This window comes from Danio rerio, chromosome 25 (assembly GCF_049306965.1).
Source record: "Danio rerio strain Tuebingen ecotype United States chromosome 25, GRCz12tu, whole genome shotgun sequence".
NCBI classification, from domain to species: domain Eukaryota; kingdom Metazoa; phylum Chordata; class Actinopteri; order Cypriniformes; family Danionidae; genus Danio; species Danio rerio.
This window is the reverse complement of record NC_133200.1, coordinates 17,814,487-17,835,066: the sequence shown is the minus strand read 5'-3', so window position 1 is coordinate 17,835,066 and position 20,580 is coordinate 17,814,487. Positions and strand designations below refer to the sequence as shown.

General features: G+C 34.6%; 1 protein-coding gene and 1 long non-coding RNA gene across 5 annotated transcripts in view; one reads left to right on the top strand and one right to left on the bottom strand.

Annotated features, from left to right (window-relative positions):
* The window catches only part of zgc:77158, a 59,264-nt gene extending 42,577 nt beyond the window's left edge, over nucleotides 1-16,687 (bottom strand). The window contains exon 1 of one of the 4 annotated variants that reach the window (XR_011008700.2): nucleotides 16,633-16,687. The gene's annotated coding sequence lies outside the window, so the exon portion shown is untranslated. 4 annotated transcript variants of the gene reach the window in all.
* LOC141380953 (uncharacterized) lies at nucleotides 13,370-18,095 on the top strand. The gene is made up of 2 exons (XR_012400377.1): nucleotides 13,370-13,590; nucleotides 17,959-18,095. It is a non-coding gene; the product is annotated as an uncharacterized lncRNA (long non-coding RNA).
* The last annotated feature ends 2,485 nt before the right edge of the window (nucleotides 18,096-20,580 follow it).

Genomic DNA, 20,580 nt, shown 5'->3' with positions numbered 1-20,580 from the left:
TACAATAAACTTCCGTCATCTTCTCATCAGCGACATGCATGTAAACACTCTCTGGGTCATTGCATGTGAAGATTTTGGACATCTTCTTATATGTTTTTAATGCTTCTATAATTCCAATGCTGCAATTATAAATCGCCCATGTCTTGAAGTTGTTTAGTATGATGCGATTTGCTTTCTATGTGTGATTTGATTGGAAAAAAACATAAAAAATACACATGACCTGAAAGAAACAATGTGAATGCACTGAAATGTGGATTTGGAATGTTCCCATACTTTATAATGTTAACACTGACAACCCTATAATACGCATATAACTAGCATTTAACATTATATTTGCACATTATTTCTTTAAAAAAAACAGAAAGAGGAAAAACATAGAAATATGTGAAAATTGTGCAGCATTCATGGACAAATTCTAAACATTGGAATTCTTCTCAAGGTAGCTAAAGCATGACTTCATCGCCCTTGAACTTTCAAAGCAGCCAGATTTCACACATACACACACATTTCATTCACAGCATGCACAATTTGCTCTGAGGCAACAGCAGGATGGAAGAAAGAGTTTCAGACATTATACAAATAGAAAATCTGAAATCTTACCGAAAAAAATTCAATAGCACAATACATCCAAGGTCTTTAACTCCATCAGCTACTTTTCACCCTTATTTGACCTTTATAAAGCTCTTTTTTCCCTTACTCTGACCCGTGTGATGGAAAACCCCCAATTCGGGGTAGAAATCCTCCTCTAAGACACCAAATACTGTCACTTCAGGCCCCAAACTACACTAAACACAGCCCCCCTGAGCAGAAGCCCAACACTGATATGAAACAAAGAACAGATTCATATCAGTAACCACCTCAGGATTGTATTTTCTCCATCCCCTCCTCTTGTCCAGCCCACCCACCAACCCCCTGAACCATCTCATTTCACTAGCCAAAAAAAAAAGCAAGCTATAATGGCCCAGATCAGGTTAAACTGCACATAAGGACAGGCCGTTCTCACACCTCTAACTCCCAACCCTGAGGCCAAAATCTTCTACCACCATACGTCAACCCTAAATGTACCCTTCATCCTAATCTGCTCCCTAATGCACCAACCAACAGTCTTTGTTCATCTAGAGAAAATCAGTGGTTTTCAACACTAATTTGTACCCAATTTACTTGAATTATATTGAAATTTAAGATTTTTTTTCAGAGTAGGAAAGACATACATGTCTAGAACAACATGAGCCGGTAAATTAAGACATTTTAATTCCCAATTAAACTGTTTTTCCATATGGTAAAAGATAATGAAGAGATTAAATTTGAACCCCCTTTACCTAAATGATTTGGACACAAGCAAGCTCAAATGTTTTTCACAGGATTAAGACAAACAGTAGTCAATATTCGAAGTGAATCAAAAATGTTTTTTAAAAGTGTCTAAGGACAAGAATGAATGTTGTTCAATAGTTTTAGGACAACTTTGATAAGGGGTGTAACGGATCACAGTTGATCTGTGATTCGTACGGATCACAACCGACAGTTCGGAACACATGTCACCCACGTGTTTTTATTTACTTTACTAAATTTGTAATGATGGCAAAGAGATCGTCTCTCACGTCATTCGAATCCCATGTATGAAAGCTTTTAGGCTTTCCTGTAAAATATAATGATAACGGAAGAAGTTAAGGTAGGTTATAGGGGATGTGCTGTTTCTTAGGTTATTAAAAGTGGTCACTATTTGTTTAGCCTGTATTAATGCATTCAGTGTAAGCTGCAAAATTGATCATTAAAAGATTGGGATTTCAACACCTATGCAACATAAATTATAAATGATGGTTTTTATTGATCCTTTGAATCGCTGCATTCAAATCTGTGTTTGGGAAAACACAAAAATCAAGAAAGATATTTTTGATTTTTAAAATCATTAGTTTACAAACAGTCAAATAGCAAAGAATTACTGGGATAACAGTTGTAGTTTAGATAAAACCACTGATGTTTAAGGTGAAGATTAAAATCATTGTCATATGCATTTAACTTGATGCTCAAAAATGAAAGTTGTAGGCAGCAATTACAAAATTTAACCAATAGGTGGTGAGAATCAGCAATAAACTGAATAATTCTTGAAAAATAATACATACAGCAATTAAAACAAAGTTTTATGAGTGAATAACTGAATCATTTATTGAAATTTGAAAATGAGACTAAAAATGAATATAGTTGCACAACTTATAACGTTGTTATGACGTTATAACGTAGCATTATCTGCAACAGTGGTAACAGTGAATTTTTCACAGTACTAAATATTTTACTGTTCAGCTGATTATTCAGTTCATTTAAAAAAAAAAATTACAGGTTCTAAGCGCTGGTTGTATCTTGTAATGCTGTTTTTGTAATAAATGGAAAGCAAATTACATTTGTCACCTCCCCTTTTTGGCTAATCCAAAAAATGGTCTGATTCGTGATAAAAAAATAAAAATAAAAATAAAAAACATTATGAAATCCGAACCATCAGATTTTTGATCCATTACACCACTCATTTTGATGAAAGGTGATGATCCACTTCAAATGTTGACTACTGTACAAGTTTGGAATGACATGACGTAAGATAATGAAGACAATTTTGATTTCTAATTTCACTTGATCATGCAAAAAAAAAGAAAAAAAAGATTCATTATATGGACACAAACAAACTAAGATTTTTTCTCTTTTTGAGTTTAACCGTTTTACTCATATACGGTGAAATTTATTAGGGCCCAAATTATATTGGGACATCACTTCCTTCCATTATGTAGACATAAACTCTGTATTTTTTTAAATTTAGAATTATATGAAAAGTAAATGACAATTTCATATCCATGTTTTTACACTGCATGCCAAATGTGGACCCCAATACTTTCATTGTTAAAATGCATAGACAATTTTTCACCATTCAGGTTTAGAACAATAAGGGGTGAGTAAAATACTTTTTTTTTTTAACCTAAAATGAAAGTCAAATGACTCCAAAACTTTACCTACCTTGCCTAGACAAAACACAGAGACATGTTTCTAAAGAATTCATGGTTTTTTAAGAGACTAGTTTGCAGAAATGTGATAAGATGTTTGTTTGGGTTTTTTGTTCACAAAAACGGAGCAAATCAGCTTTTAATGTTTAATAAGTAAATGTTTTAAGTAACTGTTGTTAAATGTGCATGTTAATGCACATAAGCTAAATTATAAGTACTGCGCTTTTAAGCTAAATTGCAAGATTAAAACTACAATGAACAAATAAAGTATACATTTTTCAAATCAAGTTCATGTGATTATTTATTTGACGCAACAACCTTTAAGCAAACCCGAGATTGTGTGTTGCGCTTTGGCTAACACTCGTCCCTATGGATAAGTCTTTATTGCGATGACTAAATTTATTGCCTTCTATATCTGGTTCATTAAACAGTGATTATGTTAGCACTAGGAATGATGACATTTTCCGAGAAGATGACATGCACTCCCAGTTCCCTAGAAAAAAAAGCCCTTGGGTTGTTTATGAGAATGATTCAGTCAATCTGTTGTAAAGAAGTAATGGATAAATACTGTGACTGATGGTCAGTAAATATCTAAAAACTAAATATCTCAGCGACTAAAAGTTAGCAATTATTTGAATATGTAAATATGCGCTCCACTCTTTATTTTTGTAATTTAAAGTAGCTGAAATTGTTACAGTACTTATTACAGTACATTTTAAATAGGGTAACTTGCAATCTCCAACCCACTACATTGCCAAAGTAACCTTCCCAGCACAATCAACCAATCAAAACAGAATATTTCAGAGACATGCAAAAGTGGTCAAGAGTGAATATCTATTATTTAAAGCTCCCTGATGCAAGTCATGAAAAGATAGTTATTCACCAAATGAGTCGAAATAAAACAGAGACTACTGAGTAAGGGGATGAAAAGTTTCTATAGAGACTCATAGGCCTAGAAACTTATCAGAATTTCAGTTTAAAGAAACTTAAAGGCTCATTTTAGATCTCCCTGAGAGTTAAACAGTTGCGTTTCACCATTTTTTAATGAAGCATTGCAATTAGCTAACTGCAAGGCTGTGATACGAAATATGTATTATTTTATTTCCCCCTCTTAGAGCAAATGCGTAACTGCCGTCTGTGTGTGACAGTCTTACTAGCCAATTGAGTGAGCTCACTTTCGTTCTGTCCAATAAGAATTGTGCAACCGAACTATGAGGAATGACCACAATAAAAACAAACCAGAAAGCGCAGACAAGTGGAATGATGGCATCTTGAGAAGCATTGACAGACTAATTAATATCAAAGAAAAACAGTATGTCAGTTATTTGGGAATATTTTGGTTTCAAAGTTATACACAGCTAACAAAAACTGGGGGGTATTCCAGAAAGCTGGGTTAACTTACCATCTGCTAAACCCTGAACTCTTGGTTGATTTACCCAAAACCTGCTTACTGCAAGTATGTTGGTTCCAAAACAGGTGATAAGAGTTAGTTAAATCAACCTCCTGAAGATAACCGCGGGTTAATGCGCATGATCTACTGGCATTTTCAGTAGATCGCCGAATTCACGAGTCACCATAGAAAGTCACGGTGAGAAAAAAGGGCAATGCACTTTACAGAAGCGAAGCTGGAGTTTTAATCACAGAGATTACACGTCTGCTTCAACGAAGGAAAGAAATATAGAATGAGAAATAGAAAAGAAAAGAAAAAATAAATAATAAGAAAGTTTGTTGGTTCATTAAATTACACATGCCACCCTCCATTTTATTGTAATGATAAATTAAACTACTCTTTAACATCCTTTTTGAGTATGTTGTGTAGCCATTCATGCATTTATTTTTCTTGTCATTAATTTCTTAAGGCCACAATATGTGTATTGACTAATAAGGCTTATAGAAATTGTAATCTTTCTGGAGCTAGAACTCTGTCCAAAGTGATTAAACACAAAAACATTCTCCTAAAAAGTAATATTTAATTATTGGAGCTCTGTATTTAACACTCTAGAATATTCTTTCTGTCATGCAGCTAATAGAAAGAGGCCTGTCTAACTGCTGTGTCCTATAATAAAGGCTCATCAGTGGTTGAGTTTTTGACTTAAACCACACACTCTGTCACTGTTGTAAGTGATTGTTGTCAGATAGCTTTAGGTTCTTTTTATGCTTTTTATTTTGCATGCAGACGAAGTTCCTTCTGCCTCAACTAACAAGCAGTGTAAGAATTTTCTGCATATTTGAATATTATTCTTGGATAAAATCTTATATCTATATATTTATTTTCTAAAGTAGCTGTATAAGGTCCATCTTCAAAGATAGTCACATGAGCATCACCTTAAGGTGAGAAATGTATATGAAAAATATGTTACACGTTGAAAGGTGCGTGTATAAAGCTGTGTAAAAAATCATTCATTTTATTTCAGGAAATGAAGAAATGAACAGACCAAACTATTTGATTAAACAGTTTTTTGACAAATTATATTTCTTGGCACTCTTCCATCTCTTTTGTCTGCTTGGGTCACTGAGATTTCCTCTGGGTCAGGCTGCAGGTACGTGTCATCGTATAAGGCAGAAAAGGGTATCTTTTGTCTTCCAGCAAGTAACAATGTAGTGCCCAGTAATGATTCTATTTTATAATACAAATATAATAAAAATAAACATTGTGTAAAGCAACATTTGCTTTATATATATATATATATATATATATATATATATATATATAAATTTTTTTTTTTTCTTTTTTTTTTTTTTTTTACTATATTTGTATTATAAACTTGAATCATTACTTCCTAAAAATCAGCCATTTAGCCTCAACATATAGTGATGAGGTGGGGTCATCACATACAGTATGAGCTGGTAAGTGGAAGCAGTAATGAGTTTAATAGAAACTCCAAAAGATTAAGTACAGAAAATTAAGTTGTACCTGCACATTTATACTATAGACAGATTTCATATTATCAGTGTCCTTTAGTGACTGATGGAGCTTTAAAACCAGCTGCAATTAATGCACACAATAGCATTCGGAAATCCTGAAAAAATATTATATTAAGAAATGTAGGTGTGTGTGCGTGAATGTATACATATGAACGACGTCCTACAACTTAAATTATAGATATATTTTCCTACAAAAGACAAAGCTGCCACTTCTTATAATATTATACAGAAAAATGTGAGGGTGCAGAAGGAGAGAAAAAACACAAGATCTGTACGTGAGCTTCGAACTCGCTCCGTGGTGCGCTCCGTTGTTTATTAACGACACACTGTCCACTACATTATTGCTGTGCTCTGAATCAACTGTGTAATGATACGCAGTGATTTATGACCATGGAACTGTACAAAAGTGTAAAAAACAGTTCAGTGCCAGGCATACTGTACAGGTGGTCCTACTGCCACATTGTACAGCTTCCCTAAAATGCCCTGACGCGAATACAAAGAGCTGCACTGAATGTTTTTTATGGTAAGCGCAGACCCGCGGTATGTCACATTTGATTTCAAAAAGGTTTGTTAAATACATTAACATTATAAATTTGGTTATGAAAAAAACTATGCACTTAAAACCCTCTGAAAATAAAAAAAATTGTATCTGTGTGTCCACATCCATAAATATTCTCATCAAAAGAGCACGCAATGCTCAGTAAACTCTCTGAAACAGACAAACTCTGGAACATACCAACTTACTCTCTGAACATAACCTGCTCCGGAGCAGGTTATCTTCAGAGAGTAATTTGCTATGGCTACTTAACATACCCAGAAGTTACCTCCGATTTTGGAAACAAAGCTAAGGTTATCCACCTACTTACCCTCAAACTTACCCGGGTATGTCACATAACCTGCTTTCTGGAACAGCCCCCAGGTCATTTGTAAGAGCTGTCGCAGAATTGTTGCCACAACATGAGAAGAAACAACAACCAGCACCTAAAAAAGCACCACAGGCACCAGGTGATAACTAATACCATAACTCACTCTGTTTGCTCTAGAGAAATAGTGTTTAATTTAGGAATGTTTAAAAAAAAATTTAGACAAACACTCACTGCATTTTAGCAGTAAGAAGCTAAGATACAGAATATTGAGCTGAAGGTTGACTACAAAAAAAAAAAAAAACGCAAATCAAATCGATATTGTAATATGTTTAAAAAATTGCAATTAGATATTTTCTTCAAATCGCACAGCCCTACTTCCTACTGCTCTGTTTATCTGTCTTTCTTTTGACCGCCCCCTGACATTTTAAAGAATATCTCAACAGCAAACACAAGTACAAAAGCCTTGTCCATTTCGTGAGGTGTGCATGCTAAAAGTAATTAAAAATAATAAATTTTAACATTTTAAAATCCCAAAATTAGATGAAGTTTCAGTGTGGAATGGAACAAACTGCCACAGTAGCAGACAAAATCTTAAAGTCATTCCCAGATGGAAAATTCCGTCACGCAGGAGACACAATTTGGAAATTACAATCATTAAGGTGCTCTTTATAAGTTTACATGGCCAGGGATTGACTTTTCACTGCCTGCGCCTCTTAAAACTCACCTGCTCTATTCTTATAAGTTAACGTCACGGTTTTGGAAACAGCTGAACTTACAGCGCAAAGTCTTTTCATGTAGATAAAAAGGCACTGGAACATAACTTTGGGTGTGGATGTGTACATTTGAAAAGGCACTCTAATGTTCACTGAATCAACAAAACGCGAAGACTTTTCACCAAAAAAAAAAAAAAAACATTTATGGCACAACAATAGCCATGCTGAAACGATCATCAAAGAGTACGGACATACAGACTTAAATCACAGTTTATCCTTTCAAAGAGTTCAGTGCGTATCAAATATCAAAGGTCCTCTTGCTATCCTTTTCATGACATGAAAGAAACGTCTCCCTCAGCCCATATTTCTCACTGTCGCCCAGACACTGACTTACTTAAACAGGACAGTAAATCAAAAACTTTCATTCCTCTTTTTTTTGTAACTTGGGGTTTCCTGGCATAACAGAATCTGTTTATTCAAGCGAAGCATCAGTGTTTATATACGAGTCTGTTCTCCCAGGCTTCGGTCAATGTCGCTTTTCTTCTACCCACATCTGGCTGTTTCACCCTGAGAAAATGACTAGAGAAGAGTCTCATTTATCCTGTCCTCAGGGCCCCTAGTGGGCCATTGTGATTTTGAGCTGATACTCAGCATAAAAGTATTAGAAAAATTGACTTGCTTTGGGGCGTCTACTGCAGACATTAAATTCGGCATAAATGAGGCCTCCATAAAAACACTCGGCTCAAAAATTGAATTATGCACAAAATGGACGTTTAAGATGCAAAATGTCTAGAAGTCACGTCACCGCTGAGCACCAGTGCCAAATTAAATGGGCCTAACTTACAAACAAATCCTTAAATGTAGCTTTAAAAAGCCCCAGGAAAGCATTCATGATGATAGGTTTGCTAACCTTGACTCATTTTTCTACATAACCAACGACATAAACAGTCGAGACAATGGAAAAGCTTTAATTGTACAGCCTAAGGAAAAAAATATGTCTTGTGCAGGACTAAAAAAGACTGAAGCCACTTAAAAAAGGAAATTATTAAATAAATCCAAAAGTATATATATTATCATAAAGCAAAACTTCCCTAGAAGGTTCATTCATTGGTTAACATAAGTAAAATTAGTTCATCCATTGGATAACATTAACATAATTTATTACATTATTTATTCTTTTTAATTAAATGTATTATTACTTGGATCAGTTAATTTAAATATAACATATTCACCCTTATGTTGTGTTTAACTAAGATTAAAAATGATTTACAAGTGTGCTAAAGAAACTAACTATTAACTTAATTATTATATTACTTTCATAGACTGTAAAAGATACTGATGTAGTATCTGTGACATCACCCATGTTAGTAAATGCAAGGCTGTTTATAAAATCCAGGCATAACACTGTATGACACTATTTCAGATGACTGTTTTATAGCCTACAGCTTATCAATCTGTCAGATTCTGGAGAGCATTACAGGTCTAAAGAACAATATAAATAATAAATTATCTTAAGTAAAACAAATACATTTAGAGATATGGTATAAGTTTATAATTTCACTCACCTGGGAAATGGAGGTCACCTGAATGATTTGTGAGCACAATTAAGCACACACAGCATGCCATATTATATGATAATTGTAGGAAATAAGGCAATTGACTGTATAAAACAAAAGAAAAACACGATGTATATGCCGAGTACTGCGGCTAATTAGCTGAGGTGAAATGACGCAACCTGCGAGACCTAGTTGTCACTCAAGTGGCCACAACCTTAATTATGCAGACTAATATAAGCATTAAAACCATCTTTTGTACCAGGCTGTAAACATGGTTTTATTAGCTGTAAAATTGACCAATTTTGCATTGCAGTCAATTTAGAGTCCAAAGTAATATTTAAAAGTATTTATGTAAAGGTTTTTTCCTTGATCAGAAGCTTTCCCTCAAAGCACTGATAGTAAATTGGGTTTGCAGTTTGGGTTTTACTATCGAAATGGATCCTGCTTTTCTCTTAAAGCTCGTAAACATTTGATGTCTGAAACATTTTTACCATGGCTTGACTATGGTGATGTTTTCTATATGAATGCTTCAACCAAATGTCTTCAGCCTTTAAACACTGTTTATGATAGCGCTCTGAGGTTTGTCGTAGACTAAGTCACCAATGTGAACTAATTCCAAAGCTGAGTGGCCTTCTCTGAAATGTAAGAAGGTACACCCACTGGATGACTGGCCTACAAGGCTCTTATGAATCTGGCACCTTTATACATATGTTCCCTTCTTCATAGGTCAAGAAGCCAGTATGCCCTACGTTCAAGTGAAACTTATCATTTGTACTCTCTTCAGTCATTTGTATCACTCCTTAGTCAACTAAAAATGTCTGAGCTCATCCCAATTAAATAATTTCGCTCTATACTTTATAACAAACAACAACCATTTCTCAATGTATGTGTTTTTAACGTATTGTAATGTGGTATAGCTGAATATCTAAACTGTATTTTTATATTATTTTAATATTTTATATATATATATATATATATATATATATATATATATATATATATATATATATATATATATATATATATATATATATATATATAAGATTTATTTTTGGCCTTTTTTCCTTTATTAGATAGGACAGTAATTAGACAGGAAGCAAAGTGGGAGAAAGAGAGGGAGATAGGTTCGGGAAATGTCCTCGAGCCGCAATTCGAAATCGGGACGTCCTAAAATGCTACCGCACCATATGTCAGCGCGCTAACCACTAGGCTATTGCGCCGACTATTATTATTATTTTTATAAGTTGTGTGTTGCGGACCTCTTGGCCAGGTCAGCTTTATAAATGAGATCTTGATCTCTCCGTTTTAATTTAATTATATTGATAACTTATTAAATGACACAAGTACATTCAAATACATTATTAAAAATATTTAACCATTCCTAACTGTTTATCTGTAATTTATGGGAATGCTTTTCATTTATTTATGTTTTGAATTGCAACAACTTTTGAAGTTAAAATGTTTTAAAAAGCGACATTTGTTTATTTTTTTAAATTATTTATTTAAAATAAACTAAAATTACACAATTCTTGATTTTTTTGGACAACTTAATTTTTTAAAGTTCAATCCACTTTACTTTGTAAAAACTAATAAAACTTAAATTCTTCATGTTGTCCCAACACAAATCAATTGCGTGGAATCCAGCATGTTTAACAGTATATTTTCTGAGTTGATGTTGTAAGTTACAGTACAAAAATAAACTACCAGTACATTTTCTGTTATTTTACAGACATACTTTCTTATTCAAAGTTATAAGTTTCAATAGGGCTTGGCAATATTGCAAAAAAATAATAATTTGGTACCGATAATTATTGAATGTTTTTAACAGTACATTTAGAAATACAATTTTTTTTTTTATTTACCCACATTTAATTTACCATCATTACTAGGGCACATAGTGTTAATAGTCAAAAACTAAAATATTAATCTCATCTCTTTATTATAAAATTAACATAAGAGACTTTATAATAAAACTTGTAATTCTTCACAAATTGTGAAGTTGAATGACCACATTAACCCCCTTATGTTAAGAAATCTTTCAGATGGGGTGTTAGTGGCTAGGATGCACAAGAAAAGAAACCAAAAAGCCACTCTGGCCACATCCTTACATCCTTTTATATTTACAATCTCTCCACTGTTGCTATTCGACACTCATTTTCGCATTTGTTGTTATTCTGACCTGAAGTGACGAGAGCGGGGGTTCCTTCACAATTGTTTTTTGACATGTCTCATAACTAGGCACGACTATCAACTGTTTTCTCAGAGGATGACAAATGGACAAAACCAATGCTGCCGCTCTGATGCAAGTTTATGGAAAAAAGTAAAAACCACTGCAGTGTTTGGATGTGCCGTGTTTGTCTGAGGTAATTAGTCTTCTGTTATTACTGAAATGTGTATATTCAATACAAAGTGTGAAGCAGATTGGTTTGTTCTACTTGCATGAAATCACAGTGTGCTCGCGACATTCGGAAAAGTTCTGGGGCCTCATGTATCAACGCTGTGTACGAAAAAAAACTTTGCGTACGCCAGGTTTCACGCTCAGAATCGCTCACGTTTGGATTTACTAACAATGAACTGAACGTGGGAATGTGCGCAGCTTCACGGCAGCTTTATGGCAGGCGTACGCACATTTTTTGTGCGTGTCTGTTTTATTTCCATTGGTGACTCCTAGAGGCAGTTGTGTTAAATTCTAAAACTCTAAATTCTAAACTCTCTACAAAGTGTCTGATACTTGCAATGGCAGCTGTATGAGACGGGTTCATCTAGCAGGTATATAAGGTTTCCATACCATACATTTGACCAGCCAAACATTAAAGCACAATTTGAAGCGGTCGCCTATTTTCCCCATGTAATGGGAGATATCTACTGCACGCACATTGCTATAAAGACACTATCTGAAGATGAATTTGCATGCCTGAATCAGAAACATTTCCATTCAATAAATGTGCAAATAAAATATGATGCACAAAGTTATTAATGATTCCTACTTGTCTTTCTCGTGATAAATAGTAGGCAAAATCTGATATCTGAAAATCTGATTCCCTGTAGCAGGGAAAAAAAGGAGAAAGAGTTCATCAGACGCTGGATTCGAACCGAGTTTATGCTCGAACGTATCGAATCATGATCACATGTGTCTTACGAGCTGCGCCACTGAGACTGTTAAAGGTGCCGCAACATTTAACAGATATAAACCACACTATTTCCTTTTTAATGCACTCAGTGCGATGTTCAGACCCAACTGTGTTAACCGCATCAGCTAAACTCTCCCACTTCCGGAGAACAAATTTGCAAATAACACCGCTTTTCTCCGGTCTACCTCCGAAAGCAGCACCTCTAATTCACATTCTGTTCAAAGTTTCTCTTTTTGCTTGATTTTGCCATTGCTTTTTCGTTGGGTTTTGCCAAAGTATAGTCATTAGAATATTTATACGGGGGAGGAAGCAGGGAGGGGTTTTGTGCTCGTGCATGTTGCGCTCAGTTTCACGTTCATTCGGATGTACAAAAGAATATGCGTAGGATTCGGCGTACGCAGTGTTTCATACATCTGAATTTTTTTCTGCGTACGCACATTTACAGCTTTGTGCGTACGCAATGTTTTAGTAAGATTTCCACGCAAGTCTTCGTACATGAGGCCCCAGATGTTTTTAAACTAGGTTTACCTGAAAAATATGCGTGCCACCTGTGCACCCCTTGCACATCATTTGCACGCCATGCGCTCGTTGTGCAAGCCGCGCACCTTCATTGAAAATGACAAACTTACACCCTAAGCTTATGATAAAACTATAGCGCTTCATACCAAAACTTTATGCCAAACTTTTTTTATTGTTATTGACAAGGGTGTTCAATCAGTAAATATCAATACCGATTTTATCACCCAGCGCTAGTTTCAAGTTACAAAATGTATTAAATATTCATCATCAAGAGTAGACAGAGCAGAGATCAAGGTGCCATAATGAAATTCATAATCAGAAACGAAAAACATAGATGAATCCAAAAAATACGTAAACTTATAACACATTTATATATTTTTTACTTTTTCAGAAGCAAAAATGGTAACTGTATTAATAAATTCTAATATTTTTGCTGCAAAAAAGTACAAAGTCTCTAACCTGATATCTTTAAGGACATACGGACATCCCACTTTCTTATCAGTTGCGACAACACCAAGTACCATTTTCATCAAAGAATGCCAAAAATATCCTTTCAACAAGCCTGCAACTCCCCAGTTGTGTGTAATGAAAGCTCTTTGAAAGCACAAACACAGAAAATAAACAGTTGGCAGAGCACCGTGTTCCTGCATACTGTGTCAGCACTCAGCGGCTTTCATCACTATTGTCATCAGTGGGAGGGTGACATGACTGAAAGCAAGTGAAATGTGAATGAATTCGAACGAGCGCTTGGATCATACGAGGTTTGTCTGCTATCTTAGAATGATGGGCAAATAAACCTATTTGAACCGAACCGCCTTGGGCATCCTGTACAAAGCTTTTCATCCCCATATCTGCATTCAACACCATTGTCTTGGATTCACCACATCAATCGGAGTGTAAGTTGCATTTTTCTAACTCGAGCAGACATCGCTAGCTCAGTCTGGGTTTAGTTGGCAGCTCCAATTATTTACTGAAACCCAGTCCAGCAAACATTAAAGGAATGAAGAAGTTGAAAGATATAAACCAAGCCAAGAGGATGGAAGGTGACTTTCTAAAAACTGGTTAGCGGCCAGACGAATCCTGCAGACTTGGCCCTTTGGTGCAGAGACATGGAGACATCATTCACTTTAGACCAGCTGGCATTTGCTCCGTATTATAGGTTAGCAGTGTAAAACTGTGACCTTCGGCCAAAGGGGAGGCTTTCTGGAATGTTTGTTTGTGTCTTTTGATGACTATCAGGATCCTGGTAGAAGAGTTTATTAAAATTGGTAGGTGCGTTACTCAATTACACAAATATAGTCAGGCACTTCTTTTGATGGGATTATTTGGAGTGACTGGAATGAGGACAGCTAGTCTAGTTGGCCAAGACTTAAAAAAAATTAAAAAATAAATTAAAAAAAAGAGATTTTAGAGATTTCGATACTAATAAAAATATGTATGCATGCAGGATTATTATTATTATTATTTTGCGCACATTGAGCAAAATAGCTGCAACAATTATAATTATTCTTAGCTTACCTTTGATGAGTTTTAAAATTTAATATTTTTTTATTAATTATTATTATGTGATAAATGAATGTGTAAATAATAATGTAATTATTACTGATAATACAATTATTTGCACATGAAGTGAAAACTGCATTACTAAATAAAAATAAACAATAAAAGTTTATGAGAAATAATTATCAAATTAATTGCATATTTATAGTTCTGTCTTGTTCTCGACTGATTATCTGACAGCCATTTGATATTCTGCAATAACAGCACACATATAGCCTCCTCACCTGTATTACTCCGCCGAGTGACAGCAGATCAATAAACTCACTACAGTTTGACAAATATTGCTGCTGTTGGACAGCATAATGTACTTTAAAGGTTTTTTTGTCAAAAATAAAGTTTAAATTGCAACTCCATACATGCAGTTTATTTATAAGGATATAGTGCCTATTTTCAAATATTTATAATTTCTGAGACACAGCGCATCAACGGCTACAGCTTGTCATACTGAGAAGAGCATATATGTAAAGGAAATTAATAATAATAACACTGTTATTGTTGTTAATATTTATAATAATAATAATAATAATGCTGTTAATAAAAGTAATAATAATATTACACAAAACTGCAAAATTGAAAAAAATGGTAAAATAAAAAATAGATAAATAAAAAAAGCTCTTTTTTTGCCACTTTGTTGTATGTTGGTAAAGGTGTTTTTCGGTGCTGTACAGCCTGGAGGGCTGAAACAGGAGCATGTGTAATTAAAAGAACTAAACATCTTCTCTGGCTTAAGAGGCTCTGTGGTTTGCCTGATCTGATCTGCTGTTGTGTGGTATTAAGCAAGCCGAGTACAGCTGGTCTGGCAAGGGAATTTCGGGTGAAGAACATTTCTCAAGGAAATCACAGATGAGCTGTTAGTGCTGATCTCCAGCCCTAAAGTATCTTTACTCAGCCAAACTTAATGGAAAAAACACTTATTACAAATAATGCTGTCTATATATATATATATATATATATATATATATATATATATATATATATATAGTTAAACATAAACAAACATACACATAAAACATACTCCAACTTCACATCAAGCGATGAGCTTTCAAATGTGTCATTTTCTGTTTATTAAATAGTTTCAGGCGAACAATGTCAAGAGAGTCTGCTATAAATAAATACTTGTCTAGACTCCCCATAAATATTGTCTAGCTGTCAGCAGTGACTCATAGTAAATGTGCTGGTGGATGGAAATGTGACCAAATATAACCACCTTTGCAGCTTCAGTTTCAGAATATATAGTTGAAATCATAAATGGATCAACTTGCGCTGCATTTTAAATGGCATGTTTCTTATGCATCACACATTTGATGTGAGCAGGCATTTAGTGAGACATTGACTGTCTGATGATAAAAAGTTTAATGGAAACACACATTTCGCCTTAATTTATGCTGTTTAAAAAGTACACAAAAATAACATGAAAACGAAAAGAAAAAAAAATGTAAGGATGCACAAGCATGATTGTTCAGTTTCTTGTCAAGAACGCTGATTGCTTCACCTCATAAGACCTCACTCATATCATCATCAGCCATGGCTATTCATTTTGCTGGCATATATATGATGTTAACCTCCTAAAAGAAAATCACTGTTGACAAACATTTCAATACATAAAAAAATAAAAAGTCACTTACAATTTAAATGACCTGAGGCCGATATTTTATCAAGGGTCACTGCGAGTCGAAAGCACTTAAAAGACAATGTTTGGTTCAGTCAGAGAGTTTTTTAGGAGATGAGCTTCCCAAAAATATTCGTTCCTACAGTGGACATTGTTTAAAATACCAAAAATGCAGTCTAGGCAAGCAGTTCGCTATGTTTTGAGACAAAGCCAAAACATTAAGCAGAGACTAAACAAAGTCTTAAAATACTTAAGTATTTACCTCCCCCACAGCCATGTGTCAAAACAGCGGGGGTCTGAGCAAATACCTTTGGAAATGTTTCATTGAAAAAAACATAACCGACTCAAACAGTCGGTGCCACCCTGGCACTTGGCACCTCACTCTAACATGATGGTAAGCTCGAGTATGAGAAGTTTGCCAGATTGAATGATAGTAAAGTACTATCCGCTAAACTTCTCAAGAATATAACTAACTAGTTTTCCGTTTTTTTGTCAGAATCCGAAACATCGCGAAGCAAAACACGAACAACGCCAGTCTGTGTGTTTGTACAACGGTACAAACATGTTTGCAGTTCCCCTTTGGTGATTTTATGCGGCGCGAGGGTCTCATGCAGGAAGCGGAAGTTATTTTTGATTCAATGAACAAGTTTCTTGCGTTTATCACTCATTCGGAAATCTTTCTCATCTCGAGCATGTCAGTGACACAAACTAAAGCTTTCAGAAACAAAACAAGCCTTACACACAGAACAAAAACAGGCTGATATCCTACCTTCCAGACGCGGCTCTCGTGTGTCCGTCGCTTTCACGGACGCTCCGCTGTTTCCAACTTTGTGGGAAGGACTCAGTCAGTGACGTGCTGAATTATCCGGGAAAAACCATGAATCACTGCACGGAGCCGCGAGGTGTAGAGGACGGGTTAATCCTCCTGTTGAGCTCGGGTCATCAACCGAACAATAGAAATAAAACCGCGTGGAATTCAATTCAGTTCTTCTTGATTTGTAGATCCAGACTAGTTTACTTCAGGTTTACAGCTTCAATAAGAAAATGCGTCATATAAATAAAGTCATGTAGTTAATGTTGTTTTGCTGACATAGTTACGACGGAAACAATACAATGGTTACATTGTGGGTAATATAATAAGAATATTTTTTCATTATCTATCTATCTATCTATCTATCTATCTATCTATCTATCTATCTATCTATCTATCGTCTGGCATGTACATCCATCCATCATTCCAGTTCATCCATCCATTCGTTCATCTATCTATCATCTGTCCGTCATGTCCATCCATTAGTCATATATCCATCCATCTGTCCATCCATCCATCCATCCATTTCAGTTCATCCATCAGTCCATCTATCTGTCTATCCATCCATCAGTTCTTCCATCCATCCATCAATCATTCCAGTTCATCTATAAGTCCATCTATCTTGTGTTCATCCATCCATCTTTCTATCATTTCAGTTTATCCATCCATCCATCCATCCATCCATCCATCCATCCATCCATCTATCTATCTATCTATCTATCTATCTATCTATCTATCTATCTATCTATCTATCTATCTATCTATCTATCTATCTATCTATCTATCTATCTATATCCATACATACATACATAATTTCATCCATCAGACCATCTATCTGTCTGTCTTTCCATCCATCAATTTATCCATCCATCTACTTATCATTTCAGTTCATCTATGTCTATCAAGTCAGTCTGTCCATACTTCATTCACTCATTTGTCCATCTGTCTGTCCATCTACCTATCATTTCAGTTCATCCATCCAATCATCAGTCTATATATTTCTCTATCCATCCATCCATCAGTTCATCTATCTATCTATCTATCTATCTATCTATCTATCTATCTATCTATCTATCTATCTATCTATCTATCTATCTATCTATCTATCTATCTATCTATCTATCTATCTATCATCTATCTATCTATCTATCTATCTATCTATCTATCTATCTATCTATCTATCTATCTATCTATCTATCTATCTAATCTGTCTGTCTGTCCACAATCTCTTTATCTAAAAGAAAACTATTCAGACCTGACACATCTTGTGTTTTATTTTTTCAGTGTGTTGTCGTCTTGTTGGCCTCAGAGAGGATGAGCTGTTACTGCAGACATGCACACTTAACAGTCTGTACCACGATCACATCCCATGAGGAATGTCTGTGCCAGGCTTATATTGCCTCTTATACGACATTGTGCAACGTCATTAAAATAAAAAGAAAACGTCATTATATAGAGTGTCACCTTCTTTTGACAACTTAATCACCAGCAGAATCAACTCTCTAATTATTGTTACTCCCCTTTTGTGCATAGACGACACATGTTGACAGAGGCTCAGATGATGAGCCCTAATTAAAACCAACACATTCTAACAGGACCGTCTCGGCCCATCAGGAGATGTTGTTCAGAGTTGAATAAACACAGCTCTGTCAGGCGCAGTTGTTGGATGGTTGGGGCTCAAATGGCTAAAGAGCGAGACTATGACGTAGAAGAGCGAGTCAAAAAAAAGCCGTCACTGAGCCTTGCACCCATGTCCCAGACCCCAGGCTAAGGTAACCGGAGACCAGAATTTACCACTAACTGATACCAAGAATGTGAGACATTTGGTGACACATTTCCTTAGCACAAGCTCTCTGGGCTGAGCACGGGAGGCCATTAGGGACTGATTGAGTTCACTTTAGTTCGTATTGCAGCACCGTCTAGAACTTGTAGTGCTCTTTTACTGGCCTGTTTGATCAGCACTGTGAAAAATATCTATCAGTTAGCGGCTGTGTGACTGAATGTCAGCAGTTTGTGATTCAAGGGGGAGTTTCGGTTTATTTATGTTTCATGTTGAATTATGAGGCTTTAATCTTTAGATGTTAAATATCTAAATCGGCAATTTAAATTGCGCTTTTATAAGTTTAAAATTATATATTTTATCTGAGTTATTCATGAAAAATACAAAATAAAGATAAAGGACAACCTTTTCAGACTGATCTGAATTCATTATATAGCAAAACTGAAGTCTTTATAGACCTACACTGTGAAACCCAAAAAGTTAAGGAAACTCAAACCGTTTGAGGAAATCGATTGCAACAAAGCATTTGGGTGAAAAAACTAATCCTAATGAGTACTCTGAACTTAATCTATTTGAGTAAACAAAGCAATTTGAGTAAGTAAAACTCAATAAATGAAGAGAACTCAAACCAACTGAGTACTGTAAAACCCAATAAGTTAAGGGAACTCAAACCATTTGAGGAAACGGATTGCTACATTTGAGTTAAAAAAACTAATCTATAGGAGTACTGTGAACTTACTATATTAAAGTTGAAGTAATGAGGTATTTAATTAACTCATTACCTTCAACACTGAGTTCAAAACTCTTTTCAAAAAATAGAATTAACTTTTAAATTAAATGTTGAGTTAACTACACTCAAATAGCCTATTTATTTCACCATTAGAGCATGTCTTTGGTTTTGGGGGAAATCGGAGCACCCGGAAGAAACCCACACAAACATGGGGAGAACATGCAAACTCCACAAAGAAATGCCAGCTGACCCAGCTAGGGCTCAAACCAGCAACCTTCTTCCTGTGAGGTGACAGCGCTACACTGTGCTACAGTGTCCCCCTTAGTTTTATACAGTTGGGTCCATAAATATTTGGACTGACACAATTCTAATATTTTTGGCTCTATACATCAACGCAATTTGAAATGCAATGAACAAGATGTGCTTTAACTGCAGGCTGTCAGCTTTAGGGATTGCAAAAGTTTGCATATGTGCCTCTCACTTGTTGGGGGTCCAAAAGTAATTGGACAATTGGCTTATAAGCTATTTCATGGCCAGGTGTGTGTTATTCCCTCATTATCCCAATTACAATGAGCAGATAAAAGGTTCATAGTTCATTTCAAGAGTGCTATTTGCATTTGAAATGTATTACTGTCAACTCTGAAGATGTATATACACGCAGCGGATGCCCTTCCAGCTGCAACCCATCTCTGAAAAAAAAATTATATATATAATTGTATAATTAGATCAACATATTTGCATTTTATATTTGCATATTTGTATTTTATACACATTGACAAAATATGCAGATAAATATCTGAATAAACTTGAAAGTAATATATTTTGTATATTAGCATGCTTATTAAATAAATTAATTGTTAAACAGAAGCAGCCTATATTTTTTTAATCACTATTATCATATATATTATTATCACATATATGTTATGTTTTAACCTAAATAATAGCACTTTTGCATATTTGTTATACAGTAAATATAATCATGTAAATATAATTTGACAAACGCATGACTTAATTTTGTAAATAATATTTACAGTTTAAATAATTTTAATATATTACACAGATTTCAAATATTTTTTAAATTATTAATTTATTTGTTTTTAGTAATTTACTTTTTGGCATTTTATTCCAAAATATAAAAGTATTGTTTATTTGACAGTTCTTGCTTATTAAATGTTTTATGTTATAATTAATATTAGCAACAGAAGCAGTCCATTTTAATACGTGAATTCCCTTTTTACTCATAATTCACAATATAATAATGTAAATGTCATAGTTTTATGGTAATTAATATAAATTAACATTACATATAATACATATTTTGAAGTTAATGTTAGCTATAAGCTTAAAACATAACATTTGAAATATATTTAAAAACATTTATGTATTGCTTCATTCA